Here is a 22,032-nt window from a genome sequence, read left to right as displayed (position 1 = left end):
AGGCAGTCATTTCATTCTGTTCAATGTGTTTCTTTTTCATTATATGTTTTACTATAAAAATGTGAATTTTTTTTGTTTTAAATGCATGAATTCCAATTATGATTTCTAATATATGAATTAATTTAGGTAAATAGTGTTTTCATGTTTTTACTAAGCACTGTGTTTTTAAAATCCATCTATATTTGCTATATGAACATAATTTACTGTTTCTAACCACTATATAGTATTCCATAATATACACCCAACACATTCTATTATCTGCTCTGCCAGTGATGGTTTGTTCAAATCTCACCACCCCAAATAATATGGCAATAAACATTCTTGTACATGTTCCTTAATGAATCTGTGCAAGACTTTCCTTGGGATGTATATTGAAGAAAGAAATAATTTAGGCATAAGGTATGAGAATATTTATTTGAATAAGTGAGCTTATCTTGCCCTTCTGAGTGGATACATTAGTTTTATCTCCCACCAGCAATAAATATGAATACCTATACCTCTACAAACTTGTCAATATTTGGCATTATTTAGCATTCTACTTATTGCCTGGAGCATAGGTATAAAATGGTAGCTCATCATCCTTTTGATCTGCATTTTCAGCATTACAAATGAATTTGAGCATCTCTTTGCTTGTTAACCTCTTGAGACACTGCTTTGTAAGCTGCCTTTCAAATCTCATGTCCATTTTTTACTGGGGTTTCTGTTAGCTTCTTGTTAATTTGCAAGAATTCCTTTTCTAGTCTAGCTATTAATGCCTTATTACTTGTAGATATCGCAAATGATTCCCTCCTTTTGTCATCCTGTTACCTTTGCATTATCATTGTGATGTCCTTCTTTGAACAGATATTTAATTTTGATAAAAAATATGATCAGTTTTCTTCTTATGCTTTACAGGTTGAAGGTTGTGTTTAAAATCTCCTTCCCTACAAGGCTACAGTAACCAAAACAGCATGGCACTTGTACCAAAACAGAGATATAGACCAATGGAACAGAACAGAGTCCTCAGAAATAATACCACACATCTACAGCCATCTGATCTTTGACAAACCTGACAAAAACAAGAAATGGGGAAAGGACTCCCTATTTAATAAATGGTGCTGGGAAAATTGGCTAGCCATAGGTAGAAAGCAGAAACTGGATTATTTCCTTACTCCTTATATGAAAATTAATTCAAGATGGATTAGAGACTTAAATGTTAGACCTAATACCATAAAAACCCTAGAAGAAAACCTAGGTAGTACCATTCAGGACATAGGCATGGGCAAGGACTTCATGTCTAAAACACCAAAAGCAATGGCAACAAAAGCCAAAATTGACAAATGGGATCTAATTAAACTAAAGAGCTTCTGCACAGCAAAAGAAACTACCATCAGAGTGAACAGGCAACCTACAGAATGCGAGAAAATTTTTGCAATCTACTCATCTGACAAAGGGCTAATATCCAGAACCTACAAAGAACTCAAACAAATTTATAAGAAAAAAACAAACAACCCCATCAAAAAGTGGGCAAAGGATATGAACAGACATTTCTCAAAAGAAGGCATGCGCACAGCCAACAGACACACGAAAAAATGCTCATCATCACTGGCCATCAGAGAAATGCAAATCAAAACCACAATGAGATACCATCTCACACCAGTTAGAATGGCAATCATTGAAAAGTCAGAAAACAATAGGTGGCTGGAGAGGATGTGGAGAAATAGGAACACTTTTACACTGTTGGTGGAGTTGTAAACTAGTTCAACCATTGTGGAAAACAGTATGGTGATTCCTCAAGGATCTAGAACTACAAATACCATATGACCCAGCCATCTCATTACTGGGTACATACCAAAAGGATTATAAATCATGCTGCTATAAAGGCACATGCATATGTATGTTTATTGAGGCACTATTCACAATAGCAAAGACTTGGAATCAACCCAAATGTCCATCAGTGACACACTGGATTAGGAAAATGTGGCACATATACACCATGGAATACTATGCAGCCATAAAAAAGGATGAGTTCGTGTCCTTTGTAGGGACATGGATGCAGCTGGAAATCATCATTCTCAGCAAACTATCGCAAGAACAGAAAACTAAACACTGCATGTTCTCACTCATAGGCGGGAATTGAACAATGAGATCACTTGGACACGGGAAGGGGAACATCACACACTGGGGCCTATTGTGGGGAGGGGGGAGAAGGGAGGGATAGCACTGGGAGTTATACCTGATGCAAATGACGAGTTGATGGGTGCAGCACACCAACGTGGCTCATGTATACATATGTAACAAACCTGCACGTTGTGCACATGTACCCTAGAACTTAAAGTATATAAAAAAAAAAACTCCTTCCCTGCTCCTAAATCACAAAAATATTCTCCTGAATTATCTTCTCTTACTTTATACAATCACTTTCCACATGTAGGTATTTAATTCAGTATACATTGTGCAGTACTCTATATAGAGAACAAATTTTCCTAACATCAACAATAATCTATTCTTTCCCATGGATTTGTGCTGCAACATCAAAATATTGTGCTAGCAAAAATTAAATGCTAAAGAAGTCAATTTTTGATAACATATCATTTTATGATTTGCTTTCTGACATGCTGAGCAAAAAATAATGAAAAGTAAATTTTGTAAAAGGAAAATTTGTAAATGGAAATTTGCATAAGAATTTGCATAACAATTTAAGACACTCAATATTGGGACAGTAGCCACAAGAAAAGCGTCCTTTCTGTCACTGGAAGTATTTAAGCAGAGGTTGAATGTCCACCTGATGGATCCTATATAATAAGTGTATGGTTGATGATCTGTCCTCAGTTCTTTCCATGTGCAATATAAGAGGGCCATACTATCTACTATCTAGGACCTACATCAGATTAAGTTCCATGATTCTTTAAATCTGTGCCATCTAAATTTCCTTTCAGCTTAAAGAAACTCTAATTTTTTTTTAAACATTCAGTCTTCTCTCTTTTATAGAATATTCTTAAAATTGGATCAAATATCATAGCCCTAGAACCTTACCAGTAATTATGTATATATCTTCATTCATAAAATATTCAGAGTACCTTGACTACAGCTCCTTGGTAAATGAGATGAACTGTCCCCAGTATTTTTGCTCACCTTAGAAAACTTCTGGACCAATTTTTCCCAATAAATAAGGTATATCCAGTAAGACTTGTCAAAGGATTGCAGAACTTTCCTTGTAGACATCAAAAGTAAAGTCATGCACACTGATTTATTTGAGGAACAGCTTTGTTTGTTTGTTCATAACTTATCAAGAGCTCATTAATCATATTAAGTGCCCAATAAATATTTCTATGTTCTACCACTTTTCAGAGTCTTTAAAACCCCCGATTAAGTGTAAAAATTTGGGGTATGGTGGCAAAGTAAAAGTTCACAAGTCTTAATTTCAAATCTTATCCCTGGGTCAGAAGCAAAGAAAAAAGACATTCTCTTAAAAGTTGACATCACCAGCTAAAACACCATGCCCAAGTCTTGCCCTAACTGCCTCTCTGAAAATAGTTTATTAATATGTTACTGAAAAATTAACATCTAAATTAAACCTCACATTATTTTGTGTCTGCCTGAGACCTTAGCGATACATCTCGTGTTAGAGAGGTGTCCATAGATTTCTAGTCAAATCTAACTAGGAAATTATAAAGACAATGAACCTATTACTTATGAATAAGTGCATTTGCACAATAATTGTGTTGAGAAGGTTACATTATAGCGATATATTACTCCCTGACACTATTTGGGCCAAGGTTATTACATTACAGTCAAATGACTAGAGTAACAGTAAGATGCTGTTTGATTGTCTAATTATTATTAAAGAATGCCTCCTGAGCCCAGCCTCAGAGGCTTCTCTTTTGAATCATCTGCAACTCACGCTGCTTTGCATGCATTATACATTAAACTCATATGGCCGTTTGAGTGGAGGGTCTCTAGAGAGAAGTTTCATACTGCTTTTTTCACTGCAAGAGGGAGAAAGGTAGAAAAAACAAGAAAGAGAGGAAAAGGGGCTAGTGAGAAGGAAGGAAGAACGTGACTGGGCAAAGATCAGGATCCAAGCAAAGGTGAGTCCAATTAATAAACATCAAATAGAGATGGGAGCCAATTCTAGAAGATATTGTTTACATTTTTGTTGCTGAACTTGAGGGCGCTCCTGAGCAAGGGTGCTGTTTTTAATCTGTCAGTTTTTAGTAAGCAACTCTACTCTATCATTTCCTAAGATGAGAAAGAGCTGGAGCTATTTGTCAAAAATGTATATATACAGTTGAAGTTTGACTTTAATGAAATCATGTTAAAAATTACTATTTAAAAGGCACCTATGCAATGTGGTACATCCAAAAATATTTCCCCAAGTTTGACAAAATACATGTAATTTTACTGAAAAATAATATAAATTCCCCAATATGCTCAGAACTCCCCCACTTAAAGTTCCCCTTTGAGAACATATAATAAAGTACTAATTCCTCAGAAATTAGTCACAGAATTCCTTCATCCATTCTCAACAGAGTAATCCACTTGTACTTTAACTTATGCAAATCCTAAAAGTAAAACCTATTTATTAGTCATATTCATTCTTATTTCTCTGCTCTGGAACCAGTTCTATCCTTCAGCTTCAGTAGATTATGAATATCACCTAATAAATCAAATACAACTAAGCATTAATCATATGTCAGGCATTATGCTAAGTATTAAAAATCCATTATTTTATTTATTTGTTATAACAATCTTATCCGATATATATTCATATTATTGTAATTATTTTCACTTTACAGATGAGAAAACTAAGGCTCAGAAAGATTTTATATTTACATAATGTTCAGCTCTATGTTAACTTTTATAATTTAAATACTAAATTATATAAAAGGCAATTTTTAATTTTTGTTCTTGCAATGTATAGATGGATTGATGCAATTTCATCTTTAATTTGATTAGTCATCTTGTCCACAGAAATATATTTAGCCTTCAAACTCACAGGTCATTTTCTCAGATTTTCTTAAGAGAAAAACAAAACTAAATGACAAGGACAACAAAACTATGTGAGATTAATTATTAATGATATTTCAGCCAATGGGCTGTTAAATGTTCTCCAACTCACATTTTCATTATCTAAACCTTCCTATAAATGGAGTTACATTGTTTTTTGATGCAAATATTAATTTCCCGATTAAATAATTATCATTTAAAATATTTTTTAAAGAATCTGATATAGGTTAGTAGCACAGAGTTGATGGAAGAGAAGCATGCAAATAGCTCTGAACAGATTCTCTGTAGTTTTAAATGAAGCAGGACTCCAAGAAAGCATTACATTTTACTATTCCCATAAAGGTGGTGATTTTCTGTTTATAATTCTGGCTTCTTTTCCCTGCTCCTATTTAGCAAGGTGCCTAAGTGAGCTCCAGATCTTATTTTCTCACCCTGGCTTCCATTAGCAGCAGACAAAGTATCTCCCTCATGGCCAATCTACGACTAACCCATACGTGGCACATCATCTATCCCTTACTAATCAGAATGAGATATGCATCTGTTTTCCCAAATTATCAAGCATGTGAATTACTACATGTGAATAAGAACTGAAAAGAACCAGTTAAAATATAAAATTGTCCATTATGCAAAATCTTGAGCACTTCCCTTTCTGAAATAATATAATCAGAAATTGTTATATTTGTTTTCTTGAGGGTAAATGGTTCTCAGGAAATATTCATTCAATTACAATTAAAAAGGAAGTTTTAAATAAATGCCTATCAATATTCCATTGCTCCACTTTAAAAATTAGGAAAATAGGGCCTTAAAACTTCCTTTAATAAATACAATTACATGCAATGTACGTATTTGTTTCTATCTGTGTTTTCCATTGGATTGAGTCAAAACCAAGAAATATTTCATTTATCTTTGCAATTTGCCCCACTGGTAAGTGCTTTCCACAACACCTGATAAATAGAAGAGTCTCAATAAAATTTATTAAATGATGACTGAATAAACAGATAAATATGTAAAAGAAAAAAATTCACAAAATAATAGAAAGGAGATATTTAAAGTTTATGTAGCTCAACAAATGGGAAAATTAATGGCTTTAGGTATAAAAAGAAAATGTCTGAAATCTGGTTAGTGACAGAACCAGAACTGAGTCCCAGCTCCACTCACCATGCTTCCTGCTATTCCACACTTAAACTCTGAACTATGTCCACATAACTGTGAGATACAAAAAAGGGATTAGTGACTAGAGATGTATTTGTGCAGACAGAAAGAAACAGACAAATGGGAAAAAACATAGAGAGAAGCACAGAAACATAGTACAATAGACTCAAAACTACATGGAATATAAAGACTCAAACCCAGAGATAGACTTATGACCCAGTATCCCCATCTATGAAGCTCTGTTGCATTTTCGTAACTTTAAACAGTGTTGTTCACCAGTTGGTATGTCCATCAGTAGGAAGTTGGTTAAATCGTGGTGCAGGTATATAATGAAACACTATATAAATGTTAGGTGAAAGATATACATATCTGTATATGTGTGTATATATATACAGATATATATGTATTTGTATATGTGTATATATAGTATATATTTATATAAGTATACATATATGTATATACTGTATATATACTGAGATAGACCAAGTTTTTTAAAAAGTAAATGTAAAAACAAAGTGCAAAAAAGTAAGAATCAGATACTACTAAGGGGAAAAAAGAAAGTATAAGTTACAGATATTTACATACATGATGCTTGGAGAGACTAGAATATCTCGGAATATGTATACACAAGAATCCAAAATCTGGTTGACTTCAGAGAAGAAGCTAAAGGACTAGAGATAAGAAGTGGGCATTTGTTTTGTTATATGTATTCTCTTTGGCAGTGTTATCATTTCTTACTAGATACAGATGACTTTTTAAGAGAGAAAAATGAAAATAAAGGATTTGCCTGGCTCATAATTTACTATAATACCATTATTGACATTCTTTTTTGAAATTCTCAAGTTTTACCATGATTTTGGAACCAATAGTTATTAATCAACAAGAATTAAAATTAAAATTAAAGGAGATTATATTAGAGGTTATAGATGGAAAGAAACTATGCATTCTAGTTCAGAGCACAGTGCTAGACATCAAATAGACAAAAAATCACAAAACCTGATGCTAATAATCAGTAAATTACAGAGAAAGATCACTTTCTTCCTTCTCCCTTCCAATCAAACCTCTCTCCAAGATCTACCTATTACTTCTCAGAGATTCCAAGCCAAAAATCCAAAAGTCTTATGACTTCTTTTCAGTTTTGAAAGTACACTTTATCACCCTTTGATTAAGCCTCTGAATAGGAGACCTAGTAACACTGTTAAGCATATGGTTTGATATGGGCATTTGAATTAAACCACAAGACCAATTACACTAGACACTTTTTCTCTAAGATGGCAGGCGTAATTCTTGAGAAAATATATTTCTGACAGGGAGCAACTGGAATAATACAAATTTTATAGGTACATAGTAGGTGTATATACTTATGGGGTACATGAGATATTTTGATACAGGCATACAATGCATAAAAATCACATCAGAGTAAATGGAGTATCCATCACCTCAAGCATTTATCATTTCTTTGTGTTAAAAACATTCCAATTATTCTCATTTAGGAATCTGTAGACAATACATTTATGTTGACCTAAGTCACTTTGTTGTGTTGTCAACTACTAGATTGTATCCATTCTATCTAAATACATTTTTGCACCTATTAACATGCTCAACTACCCACACTTCCCTTTCCTGCCTCTGGTAATCATCATTCTATTCCCTGTTCCCATGAATTCAATTGTTTTCATTTTTAGCTACCACAAATGAGAAGAATATGCAAAGAATAAATGCCTGGTTAATTGCACTTAATATAATGTCTTCCAGATGCATCCATGTTGTTGCAGATGACATAATTTTCTTCTTTTTTATAGTTGAATAGTACTCCATTGTGTGTAAGTATCACATTTTCTTTATCCATTTGCCTGTTGATGGACATTTTTGGTTGCTTCCAAAGCTTGGCTATTATAAATAGTGCTGCAATAAACATAAGGGCACAGATATGTCTTTGATTTATTTTCTTTCTTATGAATATATACCTACCAGTGGGATTGCTGGGTCATATGGTAGTTATATTTTTAGTTTTTTGAGAAACCTCCATACTCTTTTCCATAGTGGCTGTACTAATTTACATTCACACCAACTGTGTTCTATGGTTACTTTTTCTCCACGTCCTTGCTATCTTTTCTTACTGCCTATCTTTTGGATAAAAACCATTTTAACTGGGATGAGATGATTTCTCATTGTAGTTCTGATTTGCATTTCTCTAATTATCAATGATGTTGAGCATCTTTTCATATATCTATTAGTCATTTGTATATCTTCTTTGAGAAAAGTCTATTCAGATCTTTTTCCCATTTTTTGATTTAATTACTGGATTTTTTTCCTATAGACTGGTTTGAGCTCCTTATATATTCTGGTTTTAAATCCCTTGTCAGATTGGTAATTTTCAAATATTTTCATGGCTATTCGAGTTATTTTTTGGTTCCATATGAATTTTCAAATAGTTATAATCCCTTTGAATAAACTTCCTACTCCTATCTCTTTCTCTACCTCCTCTTTAAGGCCAGTAAGTCTTAGATTTATCCTTTCAAGGGTATTTTCTAGGTCTTATAGATATGATTTTTTTTTCTTTTGTATCCTCTGATTGTGTATTTTCAAATAATCTGTCTTCAAACTCACCAATTGTTTCTTCTGCCTAATCAATTCTGCTATTAAGATATTTTGATGCATTATTCAGTATGTCACTTGCATTTTTCTAGAATTTCTGTTTGATTCTTTTCAATTATTAATATTTCAATCTCTTTGTTAAAGTTATCTGAGAGAATTCTGACTCATTCTCCACACCACACACCCACTGATGGTGGACAGGAGAGTGGTAGTGTTGGCAATACAAGACTGTCTCTCCTACCCAATTCCATGCCTCTTTCAGTGACGTGAAGTTAAATCCAGGTACTGTGATTGCTGAACCTGATATTGATTCTTGTGATGGTGCTTTTCTCTGTGCAGATAATTGTTGAAATTTGGTGCTCCTTTCAGGCAAACCCTGTAGGCTTCTATGGCACCATTTTGGTCTGCCACCCTCCTCTTGATACTAATTTCCAATTTTATTCCATTGTGGTTAGAGAAGATACTTGATATGTTTTTTTTTAATTTTTAAAGACTTGTTCCTTGGCCTAATATACAGTCTGTCCTTAGATATGATCTGCATGCTAAGTAAAAGAATGTACATTCTGTAGTCACTGAATGAAATGTTCTGTAAATATTAATATCTATTAGGAACATGTGGTCTATAGTGCAGATTAAGTCCAATTTTTTTTATTTCTTTTCTCCCTGGACCATCTGTCCATTACTGAAAGTAGGCTGTTGAAGTCTCAAGCTATTATTGTATTCAGGTGTTTCTCTCTTCTTAACTCTAATAATATTTGGTTTATATATCTAGGTGCTCCAGTGTTGGGTGCATATATATTTACAATTGTTATATCCTCTTGTTCAAATGACTTATTTATCATATACAATGACCCTCTATGTCTCTTTTTATAGTTTCTGTTTTGAAATCTATTTTATCTGATTAAGTATAGCTACTCTGCTCTTCTTTTTGGTTTGCATTGGCATGGAATATCTTTTTCTATCCTTTATTTTCAGTCTACGTGTGTTTTTATAGGTAAAGTGCTTCTTGTAGGCAACAGATCATTGGATCTTTTTAAAAATTGATTCAGATACTCTATTTTTTAATTAGAGACTTTAGCTCATTTATATTTAATGTTATTATTGATAGGTAAGAACTTTCTATTGCCATTTCATTATTTGCTTTCTGATTGTTTTATAGTCTTCTCTTCCTCTCTTCCTTTCATTTTTTTTCCTTTTTTGTGTGAAGAGGACTTTCTCTGCTCGTGTGTTTCAGTTTCTTGCTTTTCATTTCTGTGTATCAGTTGTATTTTTCTTTTTTTTAATTATTATTATACTTTAAGTTCTAGGGTACATGTGCATAACATGCAGATTTGTTACATACGTATACTTGTGCCACGTTGGTGTGCTGCACCTATCAACTCGTCAGCACCCATCAACTCGTCATTTACATCAGGTATAACTCCCAATGCAATCCCTCCCCGCTCTCCCCATCCCATGATAGGCCCCGGTGTGTGATGTTCCCCTTCCCGAGTCCAAGTGATCTCATTGTTCAGTTCCCACCTATGAGGGAGAACATGCGGTGTTTGGTTTTCTGTTCTTGTGATAGTTTGCTAAGAATGATGGTTTCCAGCTGCATCCATGTCCCTACAAAGGACACAAACTCATCCTTTTTTATGGCTGCATAGTATTCCATGGTGTATATGTGCCACACTTTCTTAATCCAGTTTGTCACTGATGGACATTTGGGTTGATTCCAAGTCTTTGCTATTGTGAATAGTGCCGCAATAAACATACGTGTGCATGTGTCTTTGTAGTAGAGTAATTTATAATCCTTTGGGTATATACCCAGTAGTGGGATGGCTGGGTCATATGGTACATCTAGTTCTAGATCCTTGAGGAATCGCCATACTGTTTTCCATAATGGTTGAACTAGTTTACAATCCCACCAACAGTGTAAAAGTGTTCCTATTTCTCCACATCCTCTCCAGCACCTGTTGTTTCCTGACTTTTTAATGATTGCCATTCTAACTGGTGTGAGATGCTATCTCATTGTGGTTTTGATTTGCACTGAAAGCCAATGATGATGAGCATTTTTTCCTGTGTCTGTTGGCTGTATGAACATGTTCTTTTGAGAAATGTCTGTTCATATCCTTTGCCCACTTTTTGATGGGGTTGTTTGTTTTTTTCTTATAAATTTGTTTGAGTTCTTTGTAGATTCTTGATATTAGCCCTTTGTCAGATGAGTAGATTGCAAAAATTTTCTCCCATTCTGTAGGTTGCCTGTTCACTCTGATGGTAGTTTCTTTTGCTGTGCAGAAGCTCTTTAGTTTAATTAGATCCCATTTGTCAATTTTGGCTTTTGCTGCCGTTGCTTTTGGTTTTTAGACATGAAGTCCTTGCCCATGCCTATGTCCTGAATGGTACTACCTAGGTTTTCTTCTAGGGTTTTTATGGTATTAGGTCTAACATTTAAGTCTCTAATCCATCTTGAATTAATTTTCGTATAAGGAGTAAGGAAAGGACCCAGTTTCAGCTTTCTACTTATGGCTAGCCAATTTTCCCAGCACCATTTATTAAATAGGGAGTCCTTTCCGCATTTCTTGTTTTTGTCAGGTTTGTCAAAGATCAGATGGCTGTAGATGTGTGGTATTATTTCTGAGGACTCTGTTCTGTTCCATTGGTCTATATCTCTGTTTTGGTACCAGTACCATGCTGTTTTGGTTACTGTAGCCTTGTAGTATAGTTTGAAGTTAGGTAGCATGATGCCTCCAGCTTTGTTCTTTTGACTTAGGATTGTCTTGGCAATGCGGGCTCTTTTTTGGTTCCATATGAACTTTAAAGTAGTTTTTTCCAATTCTGTGAAGAAACTCATTGGTAGCTTGACGGGGATGGCATTGAATCTATAAATTACCTTGGGCAGTATGCCCATTTTCACGATATTGATTCTTCCTATCCATGAGCATGGTATGTTCTTCCATTTGTTTGTGTCCTCTTTGATTTCACTGAGCAGTGGTTTGTAGTTCTCCTTGAAGAGGTCCTTTACATCCCTTGTAAGTTGGATTCCTAGGTATTTTATTCTCTTTGAAGCAATTGTGAATGGAAGTTCATTCATGATTTGGCTCTCTGTTTGTCTGTTACTGGTGTATAAGAATGCTTGTGATTTTTGCACATTAATTTTGTATCCTGAGACTTTGCTGAAGTTGCTTATCAGCTTAAGGAGATTTTGGGCTGAGACAATGGGGTTTTCTAAATATACAATCATGTCATCTGCAAACAGGGACAATTTGACTTCTTCTTTTCCTAACTGAATACCCTTTATTTCTTTCTCTTGCCTGATTGCCCTAGCCAGAACTTCCAACACTATGTTGAATAGGAGTGGTGAGAGAGGGCATCCCTGTCTTGTGCCAGTTTTCAAAGGGAATGCTTCCAGTTTTTGCCCATTCAGTATGATATTGGCTGTGGGTTTGTCATAAATAGCTCTTATTATTTTGAGGTACGTTCCATCAATACCGAATTTATTGAGCGTCTTTAGCATGAAGGGCTGTTGAATTTTGTCAAAGGCCTTTTCTGCATCTATTGAGATAATCATGTGGTTCTTGTCTTTGGTTCTGTTTATATGCTGGATTACGTTCATTGATTTGCGAATGTTGAACCAGCCTTGCATCCCAGGGATGAAGCCCACTTGATCATGGTGGATAAGCTTTTTGATGTGCTGCTGAATCCGGTTTGCCAGTATTTTATTGAGGATTTTTGCATAGATGTTCATCAGGGATATTGGTCTAAAATTTTCTTTTTTTGTTGTGTCTCTGCCAGGCTTTGGTATTAGGATGATGTTGGCCTCATAAAATGAGTTAGGGAGGATTCCCTCTTTTTCTATTGATTGAAATAGTTTCAGAAGGAATGGTACCAGCTCCTCCTTGTACCTCTGGTAGAATTCAGCTGTGAATCTATCTGGTTCTGGACTTTTTTTGGTTGGTAGGCTATTAATTATTGCCTCAATTTCAGAGCCTGCTATTGGTCTATTCAGGGATTCAACTTCTTCCTGGTTGAGTCTTGGGAGGGTGTAAGTGTCCAGGAAATTATCCATTTCTTCTAGATTTTCTAGTTGATTTGCATAGAGGTGTTTATGGTATTCTTTGATGGTAGTTTGTACTTCTGTGAGGTCAGTGGTGACATCCCCTTTATCATTTTTTATTGCGTCTATTTGATTCTTCTCTCTTCTCTTCTTTATTAGTCTTGCTAGCGGTCTGTCAATTTTGTTGATCTTTTCAAAAAACCAACTCCTGGATTCATTGATTTTTTGGAGGGTTTTTTGTGTCTCTATCTCCTTCAGTTCTGCTCTGATCTTAGTTATTTCTTGTCTCCTGCTAGCTTTTGAATGTGTTTGCTCTTGCTTCTCAAGTTCTTTTAATTGTGATGTTAGAGTGTCAATTTTAGATCTCTCCTGCTTTCTCTTGTGGGCATTTAGTGCTATAAATTTCCCTCTACACACTGCTTTAAATGTGTCCCAGAGATTCTGGTATGTTGTATCTTTGTTCTCATTGGTTTCAAATAACATCTTTATTTCTGCCTTCATTTCGTTATGTACCCAGTAGTCATTCAGGAGCAGGTTGTTCAGTTTCCATGTAGTTGAGTGGTTTTGATTAAGTTTCTTAGTCCTGAGTTCTAGTTTGATTGCACTGTGGTCTGAGAGACAGTTTGTTATAATTTCTGTTCTTTTACATTTGCTGAGGAGTGCTTTACTTCCAATTATGTGGTCAATTTTGGAATAAGTGTGATGTGGTGCTGAGAAGAATGTATATTCTGATGATTTCGGGTGGAGAGTTCTATAGATGTCTATTAGGTCCGCTTGGTGCAGAGATGAGTTCAATTCCTGGATATCCTTTAACTTTCTGTCTCGTTGATCTGTCTAATGTTGACAGTGGGGTGTTGAAGTCTCCCATTATTATTGTGTGGGAGTCTAAGTCTCTTTGTAAGTCTCTAAGGACTTGCTTTATGAATCTGGGTGCTCCTGTATTGGGTGCATATATATTTAGGTTAGCTCTTCCTGTTGAATTGATCCCTTTACCATTATGTAATGTCCTTCTTTGTCTCTTTTGATCTTTGATTGTTTAAAGTCTGTTTTATCAGAGACTAGGATTGCAACCCCTGCTTTTTTTTGTTCTCCATTTGCTTGGTAGATCTTCCTCCATCCCTTTATTTTGAGCCTATGTATGTCTCTGCATGTGAGATGGGTCTCCTGAATACAGCAGACTGATGGGTCTTCACTCTTTATCCAGTTTGCCAGTCTGTGTCTTTTCATTGGAGCATTTAGTCCATTTACATTTAAGGTTAGTATTGTTATGTGTGAACTTGATCCTGCCATTATGATATTAACTGGTTATTTTGCTCGTTAGTTGATGCAGTTTCTTCCTGGCCTCAATGGTCTTTACATTTTGGCATGTTTTTGCACTGGCTGCTACTGATTGTTCCTTTCCATGTTTAGTGCTTCCTTCAGGGTCTCTTGTAAGGCAGGCCTGGTGGTGACAAAATCTCTAAGCATTTGCTTATCTGTAAAGGATTTTATTTCTCCTTCACTTATGAAACTTAGTTTGGCTGGATATGAAATTCTGGGTTTAAAATTCTTTTCTTTAAGAATGTTGAATATTGGTCTCCACTCTCTTCTGGCTTGGAGAGTTTCTGCCGAGAGGTCTGCTGTTAGTCTGATGGGCTTCCCTTTGTGGGTAACCCAACCTTTCTCTCTGGCTGCCCTTAAGATTTTTTTCCTTCATTTCAACTTTGGTGAATCTGGCAATTATGTGTCTTGGAGTTGCTGTTCTCGAGGAGTATCTTTGTGGCGTTCTCTGTATTTCCTGAATTTAAATGTTGGCCTGCCCTACTAGGTTGGGGAAGTTCTCCCGGATGATACCCTGAAGAGTTTTTTCCAACTTGGTTCCATTTTCCCCCTCACTTTCAGACACCCAATCAGACATAGATTTGGTCTTTTTACATAATCCCATACTTCTTGCAGGCTTTGTTCAATTCTTTTTCTTCTTTTTTCTTTTGGTTTCTCTTCTCGCTTCATTTCATTCATTTGATCCTCAATCGCTGATACTCTTTCTTCCAGTTGATCAAGTCGGTTACTGAAGCTTGTGCATTTGTCATGTATTTCTCGTGTCATGGTTTTCATCTCTGCCATTTCGTTTATGACCTTCTCTGCATTCATTACTCTAGCTATCAATTCTTCCACTCTTTTTTCAAGATTTTTAGTTTCTTTGCGCTGGGTATGTAATTCCTCCTTTAGCTCTGAGAAGTTTGATGGACTGAAGCCTTCTTCTCTCATCTCGTCAAAGTCATCCTCCATCCAGCTTTGATCCATTGCTGGCAATGAGCTGCGCTCCTTTGCAGGGGGAGATGCGCTCTTATTTTTTGAATGTCCAGCTTTTCTGCCCTGTTTTTTCCCCATCTTTGTGGTTTTATCTGCCTCTGGTCTTTGATGAAGGTGACGTACTGATGGGGTTTTGGTGTAGGTGTCCTTCCTGTTTGATTGTTTTCCTTCTAACAGTCAGGACCCTCAGCTGTAGGTCTGTTGGAGATTGCCTGAGGTCCACTCCAGACCCTGTTTGCCTGGATATCAGCAGCAGAGGTTGCAGAAGATAGAATATTGCTGAACAGCAAGTGTATCTGTCTGAGTCTTACTTTGGAAGCTTCCTCTCAGGGGTGTACTCCACCGTGTGAGGTGTGGGGTGTCAGTCTGCCCCTAGTGGGGGATGACTCCCAGTTAGGCTACTCAGGGGTCAGGGACCCACTTGAGCAGGCAGTCTGTCCGTTCTCAGATCTCAACCTCCGTGTTGGGAGATCCACTGCTCTCTTCAAAGCTGTCAGACAGAGTCGTTTGCGTCTGCACAGGTTTCTGCTGCTTTTGTTGTTGTTGTTGTTGTTGTTGTTTAGCTGTGCCCTGTCCCCAGAGGTGGAGTCTACAGAGACAGGCGGGCTTCCTTGAGCTGCTGTGAGCTCCACCTAGTTCGAGCTTCCCAGCGGCTTTGTTTACCTACTTAAGCCTCAGCAATCGCGAGCGCCCCTCCCCCAGCCTCGCTGCTGCCTTGCAGTTAGATCGCAGACTGCTGTGCTAGCAATGAGGGAGGCTCCATGGGCATGGGACCCTCCTGGCCAGATGTGGGATATAATCTCCTGGTGTGCCCGTTTGCTTAAAGCGCAGTATTGGGGTGGGAGTTACCCGATTTTCCAGGTGTTGTGTGTCTCAGTTCCCCTGGCTAGGAAAAGGGATTCCCTTCCCCCTTGCGCTTCCCAGGTGAGGTGATGCCTCACCCTGCTTCAGCTCTCACTGGTCGGGCTGCAGCAGCTGACCAGCACCGATTGTCAGGCACTCCCTAGTGAGATGAACCCAGTACCTCAGTTGAAAATGCAGAAATCACTGGTCTTCTGTGTCACTCGCGCTGGGAGTTGGAGACTGGAGCTGTTCCTATTGGGCCATCTTGCTCCCTATTTTTCTTGTTTTGAAGTTGCCATGAGACTTGAAAATAACATCTTACAGCCCATTATTGTAAACTAATGACAATTTAACTCTAATTGCCAAAACAAACCAACAAGCAAATAGAAAAGTAATAAAAACTTTACACTTTAATTCATCCCCCTGACTTTTTAACTTTTTGATGTTTCTATCTATATGTTATTATACTGTCTATGTCTTGAAAAGTTGTTGTAGTTATTATTTTTCATAGGTTCATATTGTAGTCTTTTAACTCAAGATATGAGTAGTTTATACACAATTACAGTGTTATACTATTCTATGTTTTTCTGTGTGCTTACCATTACCAGTGAGTTTTGTACCTTTCAGATGATTTCTTATTGCTTGTTAATGTCCTTTTCTTTCAGATTGAAGAATTTCCTTTTGCGTTTCTTATAGGAAAGGTCTGGTATTGATGAAATCCCTCACCTTTCATTTATCTGGAGAAATATTTATTTATTTTTCACGTTTGAAATATAGTTTCACTGGATTTACTATTCTAGGATAAAAGATTTTTTTTTCTTTCAGCACTTTAAATATTTCGTGCCACTCTCTCCTGGTCTGTTAGGTTTCTACTCAGAAGTCTGCTGTCAGATGAATTGGAGGTCCTTTGTATCTTATTTGTTTCTTCTCTCTTGCTGATTTTACCATTCTTTCTTTATCCTTGAACTTTGGGAGTTTGATTATTAAAAGTATTAATATAGTTTTATTTAGATTAAATTACTTGGTGTTCTATAAGCTTCTAGTGGCCAGGTTACCAATGGTTAGGGAAGTTGAGGTGAGGGGTATTGTTTTAAATCATCCTCCTATTTTTCAGATGTCTTGTTCGTTATTTAGGTTGTGGATAATAGATCCGGAGAAAATGAATAATATAGCTTTAAAGAAGGCACGAGTGCAGATGTGTAGGAATGCTAAGTATGGTTGGTTGATGCTGATAGTGACTATTATTAGTCCTAGTTGGCTTGAGGTGGAGAAGGCTATGATTTTTTAAATATCATTTTGTGTTAAAGCACATACTGCTGTAAATACAGTGGTAATGGCTTCTAGGCATAGTGTAAGGCTTTGAATTAATGTATTGTTTTCTATTAAGGGGTGGAAGCGGATAGAGAATATTGATATCTTTTCTTGGATTGTGAAAGTTCTCTGTTTTCTCTTTGCATGAATTTTCTACTCCCATCTCTTTCTCTACCTTCTTGTTAAGGCCAATAACTCTTAAATTTGCCCTTTTGGGCCTATTTTTTAGATCTTGTAGGCATGCTTCATTTTTTTAAATCTTTTATACAATCTCTGATTATATGTTTTCAAATAATCTGTCTTCAGACTCACTAATACTTTCTTCTACTCAATCAATTCTGCTGTTGAGAGAGTCTGACACATTCTTCACTATGCTAATTGAACATTTCAGCTATAGAATTTCTGCTTGAATTTTTAAAAATAATTTTAATTTCTTTGTTAAATGTATTTTATAGGATTCTGAATTTCTCTGTTACTTTAAATTTTGTTCAACTTCCTCAATGCAGCTATTTTGAATACTTTGGAGGATCACATACCTCTGTCACTCTGGGATTGGTCTCTGATGCCTTATTTAGTTTGTTTGGTGAGATCATGATTTCCTGGATGGTCTTGACATTTTTGGATGCTCATCGATGTCTAGTCATTGAAGAGTTAGGTGTTTGTTATAGTCTGAGCTTGTTTTGTACCCATTCTTCTTAGGAAAGCTTTCCAAGTATTCAAAGGGAATTGAGTGCTGTGATCTAAGTCTTTGGTCATTGCAGCCGTATCTGCATTAGAGGCCTTCCCAAACCCAGTAATGCTGTGACTCTTGCATACTCATAGAGATACCCCCTTGGCTGTCTTGGGTAAGACCTGAAAGAATTACCTAGATTACCAGACAGAGACTCTTGTTTTCTTCCCTTACTTTCCCCCAAACCAACGGAGTTTCTGTCTCTCTGTGCTTAGCTGCCTGGAGTTGAGGGAGGGGTGACAGAAGCACCCCTGTGGTACCACCACTGGGACTCTGCTGGATCAGACGGAAGTCAGCACAGTGCTGGGTCTCACTCAAGGCCTGCAGTGACTATTGTCTGTCTTCCACTGATATTTATTTAAAGCCCAAGGGCTCTTTAGTCAGCAGGTGGTGAATCAAGCCTGGATTGTGTCTTTCCCTTTAGGGTAGAGAGTTCCCTTCTAGCCCAGTGTGTGTCTAGAAGCGGTGTGCAGGAGCTAGGACCTGGAGGTGAGAATGTTAGGAATCTACTTAGTACTTTATTTTACTGTGACTGAGCTGCTAGTCAGGTTGTTAGACAAAGTTCTTTTTTTTTCTTTTTTTTTTTTTCTCTCTTTTCCTCAAGCAGGAGTCTCTTCTCATGGCCACCACCGCCTCTGTGGTAAGTACTGACTGGCTACTACTGATGTTCTTTTCAATGCGCAAGGGCTCTTTAGTCTGCGCGTGGTGAATTTTGCCAGGTTTGGATCTCTTCTTTCAGGGAAGTGGGTTCCTTTCTGCCCCCGGATGGGTCTAAAAATGCTGTCCAGGAACTAAGGTCTGGAACCGGGGATTTTAGAAATTTGCTTGGTGTCTTATTTTACTGTAGCTGAGCTGCTACAAGCTGCAAGAAAAAAACATTTTTACTCTTCCTTCTTTCACGAAGCAGAAGGACTGTCTCTGTGGCCACTACAACTGGGAATCCACTGTCACACCAGAAGCAGCACAGTACAGGGTCTCACCCAAGTAAGCACCCATGGCAAGTACTTCTTGGATACTGCTGATGTTTATTCAAGGCCCAATGGCTCCTTAATAAGCAGGTGATGAATCTTGAGGGAACCGGGTCCTTCCCTTCAAGGCAGCATTCCCTTCTGGCCCACGGTGTGTCTAGAAATGTCATGTAGGAGCTAAAGCCTGGAATGGGTGCTTCAGGACCCTGCTTGGTGCCCTATTCCACTGTGGCTGAGCTGGTAGCCAAGTTGAAAGACAACGTCTTCTTTGCTCTCCCTTCTTCTCTCCTTAAGCAGGGGGAAGGAGTCTTTCCTGGAACTGCGAGCTCTGCTGCCTGGGGTTGGGGGAGGGATTAAGCAAGCACTCTGTTGGCTGCTCTAGGTGGTGTCTCACTAGGTCATGTGTACCCCAAGTCCACTGTCTCTGAGCCCAGAACAGCACCAGGACTTACAGTCCTTGTGGCCTAAACTGCCTTTCAAGTTTATTTAGGATTCTAGATCACTTGGATCACTTAGGATTCTAGCCCATGGGAGTGAGGCTGGCTGGAACTCAGTTCCCAAGCACTGGAATGGGTGATTTCCCTCTGTCTAGGGCTGGTCTAAATCCTCCCTCCATGGGCACCAGCTGAGTTCTGCCCTGTATTGCTTTCTGCTGTAACAGGTACTACTGAGTTCCAATGCAAAGCCCACAATCACTGCACTTCCCTCTGTCAAGTGTGCAGATTCTCTCTCAGCGCTATACTGTGCACTGGGAGATGGAAGAGGGATCATTCAGGCGATTCAAGACTGTCTTTCCAACCCTCTTCAAGTGTCTCTTTCCTTAATGTGATGTTAAAACCAAGTACTGTGATAACTCACATGCTTTTTGGTTCTTATAAAGGTGCTTTCTGAGACAGGGCCTTGCTTTTTCACCAAGGCTGGAGTGTAGTGTTACAATCTCAGCTCATTGTAAGCCCTGCCTCTGGACTCCAGTGATTCTCCCACCTCAACATTCCAAGTAGCGGGGACTAGAGGCACACACCCCTATGCCTGGCTGATTTTTTATTATTTGTAGAGAGGTATTTTTGCCATGTTGTTGCCCAGGCTGGTCTTAAACTCCTGGGCTTAAGCCATCCACCCGCCTTGGCCTCCCAAAGTCCTAGGATTACAGGTGGGAGCCACCACACCTGGCACAAAGGTGCTTTCTTTTGTGGATAGTTCCATCTGGTGTTCCTGCAGGGGGTGGGGGATGATCACTGGAGGATTCTATTTGGCCCTCTTGCTTCACCTCCAAATCTCCTAGCACATATATTGATAGCCATTCACTTCAATTATTGAAGTTAATATATTTTAAAATTATTTTCCCATTTTTTCTTTCTCATCCCAGATTCCCTTTCTAAAACATGAATCCAATCATGCTCCTCTCTTCCTGATAAACAGCCATCAATGTTTCATATATATGTCTACAAGAAGTCTGCGTTCATAAACTACTTGGCATTCCTCAGCCTCAGTATGTGAACTGTGTAATATATACGTATTTTCAAAAAATATCTTCTGCTTGTTTCTATGACAAATTAGCTTACTGTGGATATACTGAATCAAGAACAGTTTATTTATAAGCTTCTTTTTATCTATTATTGAGCATTTAAAAATCAAAACCTGAACTGAGTAAAATCTTTTTAAGTGCTTGGCTGCCTCAGAAATGAGGACACTATGAACAACTTGCAATAGAAATGGGAGGAGCCTATGTGAAGATATAGATTTCTAACATGTTATATGTGGTTAGAAAATGTTGCCTGGTAGCATCATTAATCAAAGCTTAAAATTTACCTAATGGAACCCAGCAGCCCCAAACTCTAGCCATTTCCTCACTGGTTTCCTATAAAAACATACCAGTGTGAATTTGATTAACACCTATCCCTAACTTGTCTGTTCAGCCCTACCACCTGTTTTACAAATTATTATCAATCAGGGATTGGGATTGGTTTATTTGTCTTCAGGAAAGGTAGAACCAAAAAGAAGAGTTTTCTGGCCTAATTACATGTTTTTTAAACAGACACACCCACACATTCCTGTGGACTTAGCAAGCCTTTTGCCTGCAAATTGTGATGCTTTGATATGCAGTAAAATTATTTTCACTCTGATGAAAATGGCTAATTTTAGATTGAGCCATTTATCACAGAACATCAAGGACTATCTTAAAAGATGAAATGAATTGCGCCTCAATTGCCTAGTTAATTTCCTAAAAATAAAGGTTCCTTGTTTGTATTTAGCATGAGGATTACTCATGCAAACATTTAGTCTTCCTCACTGGGTGATTCTAAGTCCCTTAAGGTTAGGATTCCTGCCACACTCAAGACACACAAACACACACACACACACACACACACACACACACAATCTAGCCCAATGTCATGGACATAGTAAACACTCAGCATATCCGAGAAATTAATAATTCAAATTCTCTACCTTGTCTTTTTAGTATGTGCTAGATATTGTATACAATTCCAACTCCCGGTTAATTTTATCTTTCTGGTAATAGCTTGTTAGATTTGTGGAATTATATAGCCCACAGGCAGCTTCAAGGTTCACTGGATGCACCTCTTTATTTCCCAGATGAGAACATTGAGGTTATATGGAATTAATAAGAGAGTTGTCTAAAGTCATGCAACTAGGGAGTAGCAAATCTGGAACTAGTCTCATTCCTGAGTTCCGGTGATCTCTTCTCTGAATCACACTGACCTGTATCCTATCAGAGCCATCTAATCGTGTGGTTGAAATGCAACCCTATGAACCTTGCTATATCTGTTTATTTCCTAGGATACATCCTTTTTGCCTTTAAGTGGAAAATATGAATATTTGTCCAAGACATACATGGAACAATCTGAACATCCCCAAAGAACGTCATTGATTAAAAAACGCCAACAACTTTTGGTATTATCACAATAAATAATGAAGTGAGAGAAAGTCCTTGGACTTTATTCTTAAGTTGATTAGTGCAATGATTTCCTAGCCAAATTTACTATCTTACACATAATTTGCATTAAGTACAAAGACAGGAGTAAATAAAAAATAATACATTGGCTTCATCTAGTCTTTCAGATACCTTGATTGAGAATTAGCTTTGCCAGACT

Source organism: Trachypithecus francoisi, unplaced genomic scaffold, assembly GCF_009764315.1.
Source record: "Trachypithecus francoisi isolate TF-2019V2 unplaced genomic scaffold, Tfra_2.0 Lachesis_group2, whole genome shotgun sequence".
NCBI classification, from domain to species: Eukaryota; Metazoa; Chordata; class Mammalia; order Primates; family Cercopithecidae; genus Trachypithecus; species Trachypithecus francoisi.
Note: the sequence above shows the minus strand (reverse complement) of the source record.